The sequence below is a fragment of the Cydia pomonella genome, chromosome 6 (genome assembly GCF_033807575.1).
Source record: "Cydia pomonella isolate Wapato2018A chromosome 6, ilCydPomo1, whole genome shotgun sequence".
NCBI lineage: Eukaryota > Metazoa > Arthropoda > Insecta > Lepidoptera > Tortricidae > Cydia > Cydia pomonella.
In genome coordinates this window covers 15,371,871-15,385,836 of record NC_084708.1, presented here as the reverse complement: position 1 = coordinate 15,385,836, position 13,966 = coordinate 15,371,871, and positions in this window count along the sequence as shown.

The following is a 13,966-nucleotide window of genomic DNA, read 5'->3' as shown; positions in this document are numbered from 1 at the left end:
TGCACCAATAGGAGTAGAAGTGGACAGGGGAGAAATAAAATATGTCCATGAGTATATATACCTGGGCCAAATAGTATCCTTCCAGGCGCGGCAAAATAAAGAAGTTGCAAGACGGACCGAGAATGCCTGGAGGAGCTTTTGATCCATAAAAGAGCACATGAAGGGAAACCTCCCTATATCACTAAAAAGAAAACTCATGGACATATGCATTCTCCCCATCCTCACCTACGGAGCACAGATTTGGTCTTTGACAAAAGTTCAAAAAACCAAACTTAAGGTTTGTCAGCGAGCTATGGAGCGTAGTATTCTGAGCGTGAAGTTAACCGATCGCATTAAAAATACAATACTACGCTCCAAAACTGGAATAACTGATGTAGCTGAAACTGCCGCTAAGCTCAAATGGGACTGGGCAGGGCACGTCTGCCGTATGCCGGATGACCTGTGGGCCAAAACAGCCACCTGTTGGGTCCCACAGGTTGTAAGGCGTCACGGTAGATCTCGTCGGAGATGGCGGGACGAACTTGATGCCTTCGACAGAGACTGGTGGGAGACTTCCGAGGATAGGGACACGTGGAAGAATAAGAGGGAGGCCTTTGCCCAGCAGTGGGACAGTATGGGCTCATAATAATAATAATATAATATTTTTGTATGAAAATCCCACCTTTCATTGGCAAAGAAAACATTTTTCGGACCTTTGCATAGATATTTCCTTTCATTTTGTTAGGGGCACTGTACAGTACAATAAATAATCATAATTAATCAAACACTTAATTAAGAAAAACACCATAATTTGCCCGATAAATCACGCTTAATCGCCCTCCTGCACCTACTTGCGAACCTTGCGTAGTTAAAACACTAAAACTTTTTTAGTATGTTCCGAAGAAAATCTCAAGTTGTTAGTTAAATTCAAATTGGAAAACTTTTAAAATTTATGTGCACAGTTTTAAGGCAGCCATTATGTCCCCGCTGCTTGTTACACGTGTTCAGAGGAACTTCCTTCACCGGACGACAGTAATGCGAATTAAACCTGTACAACAGAAGACGCATTGTTTATAAAATGCACCGGACATAAATTATAGTGGTGTTGTTGGCTTGTCGCGCAGATAGACAAGCAATATTCTCAACTAACGCCTTTACTTTATGGGGCTATTCATAAATTACGTCATTTCAAAATAGTTGGGACACCGGATGATGGTAACATAACGTTAGGAGGGGGGGGGGGGGGTGTCATTCCCAAGATTTCCGCATTTTTGCTTCAATGAGTAAAAAAAAGAAATGGCTGTTGGTGTGCTGACTCTGTAGACGAGCCAGGGTCTGATCAAGAATCACATGCTGATTTGAAGTCCCCATGGGAAAACATTAAATGAATAATAACTGTTATTTGATATTTTGTGACTTGATTGTTAATTGTTATTAAATATGTTGACCATAATTCAAATGTACCCCCCCCCCCCCACCAAATAAAATGATGTCATTTGTTATTTTGGTTATTGTGATGTTTGTTTTAAGAAATAATAATAAATAAATCTTTTTCAATACCTAGTTTTTTATTGTACAATTAAGCTAAAAACGCGGTTTTTTGGATATTGTGATGAGCCCCCCCCCCTCGTGCAAAAATCGTGAAAAATAGATGACGTAATTTATGAATAACCCCATCATCTGCGTGGAATGATGATGATCAATAAAAACTATCCTATGTTCTTAAGCTTAGAATAAATTAAAAAGTGGAAAAATTACTGTCTAACTCCTCAAAATATCTCTATACCGTAAACTCGGGTAACTATATAGTCCTATTATACAACTGTGGTCCAGTTTTTAACTTTCATTATTTACGAGCCTTATTGATTTGTACTTGTTACATTTACTTTCGAGTTTAGATATACTAATTCTTTTTCTACATTAGGGGTCATCCATTAATTACGTCACATGAATTTCTAGTTTTTTTTACCCTTCTCCCCTGCCTAATGTGACGTCACAATTTTAAGAATTTTGTAAACAATATCGACAATACTATTTTAATAAAAAATTTGTCAAAACAAATGTTAGTAATTTTATAAAACAAAATAAATTCGGAAAGAAAATTACACGAATAAAAACGATTTTCGTTCCAAAAACTCTTGATGTAACTTTACAGCATGAAAAAAATATAAATATATATTCGGTTACTGATGAAGTTAAAGTTACGTCATAATGTTTGTGACTCCCCCCTTCCCCTTTGTCACAACATGACACATCTTCTTGACACCGTTCCTCCCCCTAAACGTGTGACGTAATGAATGGATGGCCCCTTTAGATACTTACTCAACATAATTTGTAAAATACTTATACATATTTTACTGAAACTTAAATTTGGAACTATGGTAAGTTGTGGACTCAAGGTACCGGTTTAGTTAGCTTACGGTACCAAATTTCATGTATCTAAATAATAGGTTCAGCGTCTATTGACAGACAGACAGAAACTTTCGCATTTATAATATTAGTAGGGATTTATAGTATAAGAAATTACTTCTTGTTAAAACCCTTTGGTTATCAAAGGTAAAAAGAGTGTTTCTAAATACTGTCTAAGTTATAATTAAAATAAAACAAAAATATTTTTGTACTTCTTAATATTGATGTTGATGAGGGTACCCGAGTAGCTAATTAATTAATCTTAATCTAGCCGGAGGTTAAGGTGGCGTGTACATCTGCAAAAAGGGTTTTAGAGCCTTTTCTCTAGTAATACAAAACCTAATTATTTAAATGTAAAATATATCTTGTAAGCTAATTTTGACTATCTTAATGTAAGTAGTACATTTACTTTCTACTATATTTTTTAATATAAGCTTGAGACTTTTAATAAAACTTGAAATTGGACATAATGAAAAGCACTCTTGTACGCCTGCAGTCATGTACATAATGAAATTCCGAGAAAATTAACGTAACTGAAATCTTTTAAACTGCATATAGATATTTATTTAGATAAAAAGTAGGTACTTTTTACCACAATTTTTAGCAATCACTTAGATAAAAATTAATTACGAGTCTGGGTCAAAATTATTTTCATTTTCTTGTTTCTGAACACTCTGTCACGTTTCTGTTATTGTCTTTTATCAAATAAATAAAAAAGTTGATTGCTATTGCATGTCATTCCAGCTGTTGATTATAATTATCTAGAGAAATATTAAAAGTGAAATTTCACCCCATACAAAAAGCTCCACTTCGTCGCATTTTTTGGGCCAAAAGAACAAAAAAAATTTTTGATCGGTTACCAAATGCAATACATAGGTACCTACACATAGACCATGACTAATAAAATTTCCTGAAAATGAAAAATAGTTAATAAGAAATAATAATTAGGTACCTACTAATGAAAATAAAAAACATCAACTTTCATCTATCTAATTCTGATTTACGAATAATGCTTTCCGAAACGATTTACCAATTTTCAAACTTAATTGTGCCTAATGTACCTACAGTATATCAGGTAAACGGTCCGTCAATTCAGTAAATATTTAAAATATACATATATCCCCTATTTTACTCGTAGATATGCATGTGACAAATGTTTCAACCAAACTCAAAGAAGTAAATGCACGTAAAAATAGTGTGAAATAAATCTAAAGAAATCAAATGCAACAACTCTATCGATAATAGAATAATGTAAATGTTGTAACTATCGATAATTGCATATTAACTAATAAGTAATCATTCCAAACTGCTGTATTCAATATGAACTGCATTAATTTCATCCATTAGCCTTATGACAATCATCTCTATTTGGCGTCCGTGTTCAATGTTACCGTGTGCCTAATATATTAGTTAGTCATTAATGGGAGTATATTTGGAGTTTGATTAGTTTCAAACATGAAATATTTATTTAGAAATAAATCATGGCGCTAGTTATTACGAGTAGTTATATGAGTAAGTAAGTAAAGAAAACTATTTGAAGTTTATTAATCAATTACAATCATGATATGGTATCCACGACGTTTCGATAAAATTACACTCATAATAGGGTTCATCGTAAGTCGTCACATGTTGAAAATAAACCAAACATGATAGTAAGCGCGAAATCCCTGAAAGTATTGTAACTCTACGAGAATTGAACGCTTCACGTCAGACACAAATGCAATCGTGCTACTAAACGATAAATAGTAGCTATCTGACTGTGAGACTAAGACGTATTTTTTTTTAAACTACGTCGGTGGGAAACAAGCATACGGCCCGCCTGATGGTAAGCAGTCTCCGTAGCCTATGTACGCCTGCAACTCCAGAGTCACCTGCGCGTTGCCGACCCTAGCATTACCCACCCCCCCAAATTTTGAGCTCTGGCAACCTTACTCACCGGCAGGAACACAACACTATGAGTAGGGTCTAGTGTTATTTGGTTGCGGTTTTTTGTAAGGTGGAGGTACGAGTACTTCCCCAGTTGGGCTCCGCTCTAGATCTGGAATGATATCCGCTGTGCTGTGCCCTACTACACAAAGCGAGATGACATTCACAATGCCCATACCTCTCTTTTGGACGTAGTTTAAGGACGTACCCGGGTCCAAAATTGATAGTAGGTAACCTGCAAGATACTTTCCCACAACATTATTTTATGGCACAAAACTATAGACGAATCCCAGTGTACGCATGCACGGTTAGCGAAACCATTTCAGCGTCCGCAAAAAGCTCGCACTATTGTTCTCTACTTTAAAATGTGTCATGTCAGCACAGCACTTCAGGTATAGATATTTTTACCGTAGAGTGCTCGCCGGAGATAATGCGTTGGTTAATGGACCGCCAACAGCGGTATTGTCTTTTAAAATGGCGTAAGTGTTTCATGATATTGAAATAACATATTTTCTTTTTAGAGGCATAGGCATTATAGGCATGGTACCAGTAAGGTTTCAACTCGTTGCTGTTACTTGAGGGTAGTCCGCTGTGGGTTCAAATTGTTAGGTATGAAAAATATTCAATGAGCTGTATTTTGTAGCTGCAATCATTTATAAATACCTTTTTTCTACTCGTCGACTGTAATGGTTGAATAAAGATTTCGTATACCAAACTGTAATTGGGTGTTTTTCATGTATGGGCTCCCATTTCAACTATAATATTCATTTCGATACGGCTTAGTCAACTATAATGAAATTGACCAATCACAGTCACAGCTCGCCGCGGTCGAGAGGACGAAATAAAACGATAGCTCAAATTAATTATTTAATTTAGGTTATATAGTAGAAACAAGTGCTTCATAAGTCATAAACGCAGAAAAAGTATTGTATACAATAGTGATATAATCAAGCTTTTCAATCTCGTACCTCACTTTGACAACTCAGCAAGCTTCGTTGCCAAAACACGGTACTCAACTGAAAAGCTCTCTATTATATCACAATTGTATAAAATACTATTTATGGGGTAAAATATTGTATGCTAGTTTGTTGGCTATGTACTACATTTCCATCCCCGTTGTTTGCATACAAATGTATGTCTACATTCTACATTATATTTATAATATTACACCGTCAAAAATAAATTTTATTATGTAACGAAAGCTCTTAAGTAAGAATAACTTTTTTTTTCAAAACAAAAAAATGAAACATCGTCTTAAGTAATCCCTGTTTCCTCGCAGATTTACGCTGACACCGTAGGCAATCCATTAGAGCGTTTTAGTGCGTTTTTCTAATGTACCGTACGCTAAAATTGTCTTTTTAAGGGCCATAAGGAGTCGTTCGCTGCGAGGACGTGGGCCCGAGGCACACGAGAGCCGTAGTAATTTACGATTGTAGGGGAGGGCCGGGAACACGGAATCACTTACTGCCAGAATACGGAAGTATTTGCATACTGCTAAACGTTCCGTTTTATTGAGACATTTTTTTGTTTCCAATGCTTCTTATGACGTACCCGGCCCGTATATGACGCGTTCGGTTTTGATATCAATAATTTGATAACGTACAGTCACCAGTAATAATAATTTATACAACGAAGGCCGCAAAATATATGATGCGCGCTTATTGCGCTGCAAATAAGATTGTGTTAGATATTTTTGCGTCCTTCGTTATGTATCTAATTATTGCTGGTGACTGTACCCACACAAAACAGTTGCAGCGACTTCTTTTCATTATATATAAAAAAAAAACTGTTCCATATTAACGATTAGAAAATTGAACTTAGCACATTTCCTGAAATAAATTACAATATACACGGAGTTTTTTTTAAACTGTTAATTTCAAGAGTGCATTATTGAGCTTAAATTAAGTAACTTTCTGAAAGATATCGGTATTCTTATTAACTCCATTTTGGAGACAGTCAATGATTTATTTTAATCTGATTGATTGCCTTATTAAGACCTGTTTACATAAAATTAGTGTTTAGTATGAGTTTATACATTTGCTATTAAACGCAATTACTATCTCGGACGATTGATTTTCGAAATGTCATTGATATGTCATACAACTAAATTGTTTGTTGGATTTATATATAAAATGTTCGTGTTATAACTACGCTATTAATTACTTTTTACGAAAAAAAAACTATGCCATTCAGTTTGCTTAAACGTACTTAACCATACCACGATGTTAACGGAATTAAAAAAAAACATCGTATAGGTAATTTCCATAAATAAATTATTGATATAAATAATGAATTTTTACACAACAAAAGAGACTAGGATTAAAGTATAAGACATATTTAATATTTTTGCTTTTGAAGTACTTAATACCCAATGAATTACCTTTTTCGGTTTGTAGATAGCAGCTACACTCCAAAAGGTGAACTTGAGCACATAATCCTATTACAGATGTGTGAAACCTCCAGTCTCCATGTTTCAAAGGCATGTTCATATTTAAGGCCTCTGTAGATACCGACTAAGCTCCTTTGAACCGACTACGTCACAGGATATCGGCCTCCCTAAGGTTCGGGTCAAAGCAAATGTTATTGATTACTCATTCCATTAACTAATGATAGTAAGTAGGTACTTTATAAATAGATAGAATGCATCTTAATTAACACCAGCACCCATTCAAATTAGTTTAGCAAAAAATGTATCTAGATCTAGTAAATATTGTAAATAAATCCTGAATGACACCGCGTATGCTACTAATATGCTTCATCATTGTTCTCAGGCACAGAAAAAAAAATGTTTTGAATACGCTTTCATTATAGTACATAGGTCAAATTATTTTTATATTACATAATGCGGTAACTAGCACAATACGTACGTAGGTCGAAAATTTTAAGGCCTATATTGGACGACCGGTCTGGCCTAGTGGAGTGAAGCCGATGGTCCCGGGTTCAAATCCTGGTAAGGGCATTTATTTGTGTGATGAACACAGATATTTGTTCCTGACTCATGGGTGTTTTCTATGTATTTAAATATTTATATATTATATATATCGTTGTCTGAGTACCCACAACACAAGCCTTAATGAGCTTACTGTGGGACTTAGTAAATTTGTGTAATAATATCATATAATATTTATTTATTTATATGTACTGTAAAACGTTGTACAATACACGTGCGCAACGAGTGGCGATAAATTAAAACACGATTGAAGGGAGTGTTTTAAATCGACACCTACTTTTCGCACTTGTATCGTAATGTCATATTAAGTGTCATTTCAGCTGACAATATTTTTGTGATTTATTTCTGAAATAGAAGCCAGCAGGTAATATTGAAATAATTTGTTGAGAAGTGTTATTCCATTATTTTTATTTTGCACATTGAAAAATTTTGCAATATTACCTGCTGGCCTCTATTCCAGAAATCTGTATTATATATTATGTATATTGTAATACTCAATGTGATATCTTACAATATTTCACAATTAACAAATAGTAAAAACTAAACTACAAAACTTAAAAACTAGGTCTAAAAATAAATAAAACTAGTCCTAAAATAAAATAAAACTATCCCCCTGCGGCATGGTGCCGTAGATGCTAGCAGCATTTCCTCGCTGTATCGCAAGACTAATTCTTTAAGCGAGGAAGCTGCCAGCTCTGCGTTCACCGGTGATCTCTCTAATCCTTTTAGAAAGTTCCTTAAAAAGGTTAAAAGCGCTCGGACTCCACGGACCAAGAGTCTCGACGCCAAAGGGTACGAAATTATATTCGGTGCCGAGACCCCTATATTTTAGTCTTTTTTAATTTTTCGGCCGCCTCTGCCGCCGCGCCAGCCTTAGCAGAAGTGCCGTGGAGATCAGACGGGGCTAGGGTGTCTACACAGGTGGCGTCACACACCAGCACCCATCCCATCTTCCACAGAATTAGTGTCATTCCATCCGGTCTCTTACCATCATCTCTTATAATGCCGGGGGGCTCGAGTAGAGCTGGCACATTGACGCTGGCAAGAGACCGGCGGAGAATGTCGTTGAGCGCGGCGTGTCTAGAGAAGCGGCCGGCGCTCCTTTGGCAGGAGAGTCCGTGGTGTCCGAGGACGTCGTCGTCAGTGCCGCAGGTGTACCTATGTGGAGCGCAAACCCGGACGCCGAGACGCAGACGCGCAGAGTGTGCGGTTCCAGGAATATTGTAATTGTAAATAAAATGTCATTTATTTCGAAGCGAAAGTGGACCGGATCATGCAGGAAACCTATCACGTAAGCCATATCAGTGTTACCAGTATAGCGTTTACTATTATAATTTGAATTAATCGACATTCATGCCAATATCATTTCTTCCTATTCGCAATTCTACACAGTCTAAATTCCTCACAGTAAGTATTTAACCACATTCGCTATTGTGCACAGTCATTATTTGTGTACAGTAGCGATTCAGCCTTTTCGCAATTCTGCACAATCTGAATTCTACACAACGGCATTTCACCACAGTCGCTACTGTGCACAGTCATTATTTGTGCACATTAGCGATTCAGCCTTTTCGCAATTCTGCACAATCTGAATTCTACACAACGGCATTTCACCACAGTCGCTACTGTGCACAGTCATTATTTGTGCACATTAGCGATTCTCCCTGTTCGCAATCTCGCACAATCTTAATTCTACGCAATATCATTTTCTCAAGCATGCAATGAAATATTGTCATTCTGTTCGGTATTTTAGGCTTCAAACATTTCGTTTCGGGCGGAGCACATCCAAGAAGCCGGCAATTAAATTAAAGGCCTAGGCCGACTAAGTACTATTTTTTAATTTTCATTTCACAGATATAGGAACACAGCATCATGACATTCAGAAATGAAAAAAATAATTGAAAACAATATTTCTTATTTAATAGTTGTTTTTAATTTCATTGCTAGTTTGAGAGAAGCACTATACATACCTAGGCGTGAAAAAAGGTTGCCTGCCTCATAACTATATGCATTCGGCCGGCAACCCCTTTCATCCCGGCCTCTGTAATAATGTTCTATTAATAGAATTTATACTATATTTTTTAGCTTTTAGTCGTCTTTTCATTATCCTAATAAATAAATAATGATATTATTATCACATGATATTGCGTAGAATTAAGATTGTGCGAGATTCCGAACAGGGAGAATCGCTAATGTGCACAAATAATGACTGTGCACAGTAGCGACTGTGGTGAAATGCCGTTGTGTAGAATTCAGATTGTGCAGAATTGCGAAAAGGCTGAATCGCTAATGTGCACAAATAATGACTGTGCACAGTAGCGACTGTGGTGAAATGCCGTTGTGTAGAATTCAGATTGTGCAGAATTGCGAAAAGGCTGAATCGCTACTGTACACAAATAATGACTGTGCACAATAGCGAATGTGGTTAAATACTTACTGTGAGGAATTTAGACTGTGTAGAATTGCGAATAGGAAGAAATGATATTGGCATGAATGTCGATTAATTCTATAATTTACTAACAGCAGGATGTCCCTCGATCCCACACCGGCAGATCGATAGGTTCCTTCAGTTCAGTCTTATGCCCTGGTGTATAGCAAACAAACGCGTGTGTAATGTAGTGGTAATGTATCTTCGCTTGGCTTTCCTGCAAACAGGGATCAATGACAGTACTTCCATTCAATCTGGTAGTTAATCATTCGTGAGTTAACCCTACTATATTCATCTTGGATCCTTTAGAAAGACCAATAAAAAAGTAATACCTCCCCAATACAAAAATCAACTATTACATCAGAAAATGTTCATGAAATAACTTACATAATATAGGTACCGTAAACTATTTAAATGATAATCTACTACTACGGTACTACGGTGCCGTAAACTATTTAAAATAACCTAAAGAAGTTTTGAAATAAAAAAGATACAATTGATTTAATAAAATAAAATAACGTTGCTTGCCGTGTAAGTCACGCATACTAATATACATTAACAAGAGGGATGCGGGTAATATGAATGTCAAACACATTACTTAAGTATAAGTAGATATGGATTTAAATGTTCCCGCAAAACATAATCCTAAATGCGAAATAAAAAATGTGTCAGCGTTGTTTTCCCTCGTTCACTTTTTGCCTGCAACTGAATGCGAAAATGAATGTTTGTTTAAGCTTTAAAATCTGACGCGCGAGCCTCTGCCTATTAAAGTGGAGAGGCAAGCAAATATGTATACTCGTTAGCGATTCTTTGTTTATGTGGAAATTAATAGGCTGTTATGTAAATCAGACGATATTTCGCATGATTTTATGATCGCATCGATTCATATCAGATATAGGGTCAAAAGTTAAGTACCTACCTGCCTAATAGCACTCTTAACAGATTAAGTCACTATGTATAGTAAATAAATAAAATGCTGTCACTTTATTTCGGACAAAAATGCATATAAAAATATTTTACAATGAAATACTAAGATTAAGAACTTCTTTATTTTATATTCCTACTTATAATAATGTAACATACGGTATACAGACACATTATTTACTTAGCCTGATTTGTTCGACTGATTCTGTCCATTCAGGTACATATGTATATTGTATAAATAGTTGTAAATCTTAAGTGATTTTTTTAGATGTGTTTTTACCCACAAATGCAAGCAAGAGGGGTCTCTAAGTTTTTTACTTATAAGTACAGCGATATCGTGTTTAAACGAAAAGATAACGTTGCGAGCAGTTTATGGATGAAACGATGATAATAAAGTGTTTCGGTGACTATCAAAGTACACAGAAGATTTAGCGTGACTCGTTTTCTGAGTAGATCGAAGGTGATATTAGGTGGGCCGTTTGATGTATGCGCTTGTGGCTTTGCAGCTGGGAGATCATATTTCGGAGGGCGCCGGCACAAGCCGCGCTGCCTGCTGGAACAGATAACGCTGTAAACGTCAATCTCTGTAGGTCTGCTCAATTTTGAAGGGATCAAAGTTGCGGACAGGGATTATAAGGGTCTAAGATAAGCTTATTTTCTAAAGCCTAAATTTGTAGTTACTTCCCTGAAACTGAGATGGGTCACTGTGGGAATTGAAATTGGTTGCATTTACTTAATTAAAATTTTGTCAAGTGACCGACGGATCCTATTTTAATTAATAAAACTGGCCTAGTGTTGTATCCATTTATAGTCATTCTATTAGGTATCTAACTATTTTTATTATCAGTAAAGTTAGGTAACAATAAGATTACACAAAGTTAATGTGCATTGCATTATCCAATAATTAAGTATTTCACTTAAAAAGTAGCTAAAGTATCGTAGAAAACTGACCTGAATGTCTCGACAATCTCGCGCTTGTTCGAAGTGACATGTTACAATGACTTTGATAAGTGGCTTTTTATTTTGTTTAGGATAAGTTACCTAAACATTGCGCTTTCACATCCCACCGCTGGTATAAAAACAATAATAAATTAATCGCTTCACAACACAATTACTTGTGACGAGGGTACGAAAAAAGACACAAAAGCGTTATGCTTTTACGAAAAACCTTTTAATTATGCGCATTAATGTTAAGCCGAGATATTATCGTTTATGACACGACGATTTTTTTTATGTCTATGTAGATCTACATATCATTTCGTTTATCTTAATGACTTTTTATATTTTTGGTTAACTGCTAACCAAATCTAAACTCAAGACTTGTAGGGTAACCACCACATTACCGTCATTTTAGTAATATTTGGGCCTTTGTGTCTTATTTTGGCGTTGAAACTCTAGGTCCATGGGGTCCCAGCGCGTACAAGTTTTTTGGAGAAATCGCGAAACGTCTGGTTGACGTAACTGGTGACCGATGAGCTGGCGGCTTCCTCGCACAACGTATCAGTATTGCGATACAACGAGGAAATGCCGCCAGCATCCTTGGTACAATGCCTCAAGGGCCTATTTTAGATATAAGCTAGTTATAGTAATCATCTGTATAAATCCATTATGTATATTGTTATTGTAAATACAATTAAACTATCACTAGATTATTTATTTTAAAATTTACAGTAGAACTTCCCAACATAAATATGAGAACATGTATAGTATTTATCACCAACAAATGGACCAACAAAGTCACAAAGTGGCCAGGACCCCATGGCAAAAGGAAGTGGGGAAAACCCACAACAAGATGGTCCAAAGATATTATAGCCACAGCTGGAGAAAACTGGCTAATCAAGGCTAAAGACCGAGAAAGGTGGAAAGATATGGAGGAGGCCTATACCCGACAGGGGTCCTTAAAATAGAAAAATGATACAGTTAGAACTTGTCATAAAAATATTTAAGGAAAAATAAAGGCTTAAATAAATAAATAAATATAGTATTTATGAATGCCAATTAGATAGTTTACTAATATATAAATGAAAGTGAAGGAAGCGAAAGAGGTATGTCAGGATCGTAGCAAGTGGAAATAGGCCTGATTATATGTATGTATATGTATGTATAGATATGGAAAAAGTTGTGGTCATAAATACATTAGATCTATCAGGGTTGTATACCTTAATGTACTTAATGTTAGTTTAACTAGTAACTATTAAATTTTTTAATTAAAAGATAATTTTTAATCAGGAGCTTACAGTCTACCTTAATGCCATCATCCATAATATTTGGCATCTACGAGAATTTTTAAAGGTAGCATTTTCCTACAAAAAAAGTTAAAATGACAGATGGATTCATAAATTGTAATTGAAGTATTAAGAAGTAGGTAATATTAGGCCAGCGTTAAAGTGTCCATGGATGCCTCAAGCATAAAATATTTGAACATAATACGAATGCTAACGTCGTCAAAATCATTCGAGATTCAGATGTTAGTTTAAGCTTTTTCTCTAATAATGATTAGTGGTCAGTCTGGATGACCCTTCAGCGAATGACGTAGTGAGTGTTGTATACAACTCGTCATTTGACGATTATGCTATGCCGAAAACGAGGGTAGTTTCTCGCCTCACTTGCCGCCGCCGTCAAGCCGGTTCGTCAACACGAGCTCCCGATGACGCTAGTCAGTACGGAGTGAAACATATGGAGCGGAGCAATTTCCGGTTTAAAATACGTGTGTGACCCTTTTAACATATTTAATATAGATATTGATCTGTTTTATACCCACATGTGTAAGAAAGGACAAAGGAAAAAAATAAATCCGATAGTATAGAAAAATACATAAAACAGATCTGCTGAATAAGATAAAGCATAACAAAACAACTAATTAGGAGTGGTTAATTCTATGAAAAAGAACCCGTCTCTAAGTTTAAATTGAAAAGTTTCAGTTTCAGACAAGACTGCTCGGCCTGGGCTCACTGTCAATTGATAAAACTAAGTATTTTTTGCATCTGTTAATCTTGGTGTTTGCTAACAGTATTTTTTTTTTTCATTTAATTACTGAGTTTTTCTTTCTTGGCAGTAACTTTTGGTGTGTTCAATTGATTTTGCTATGTTTAGTATGGTATTTAAGAGGCCGTTATCGATTTTAATCGCAAAAATGTCAAATTGATAGATTTAGCGCATTAAATTGTACACCTTTTGTTAACTATTAGAATAACAAATACTGGTTTCTATTAGCACGTGTTGTTTATCTTTCATTTTAATAAATATTTTTTTTTGAAAACAGACTCACTTAATAACAATAAACCCATTTATTTCAAGTATGTTGCACTCATATCTTGGTTAGTAAAACTAAATTCTAAAATATGTATTAG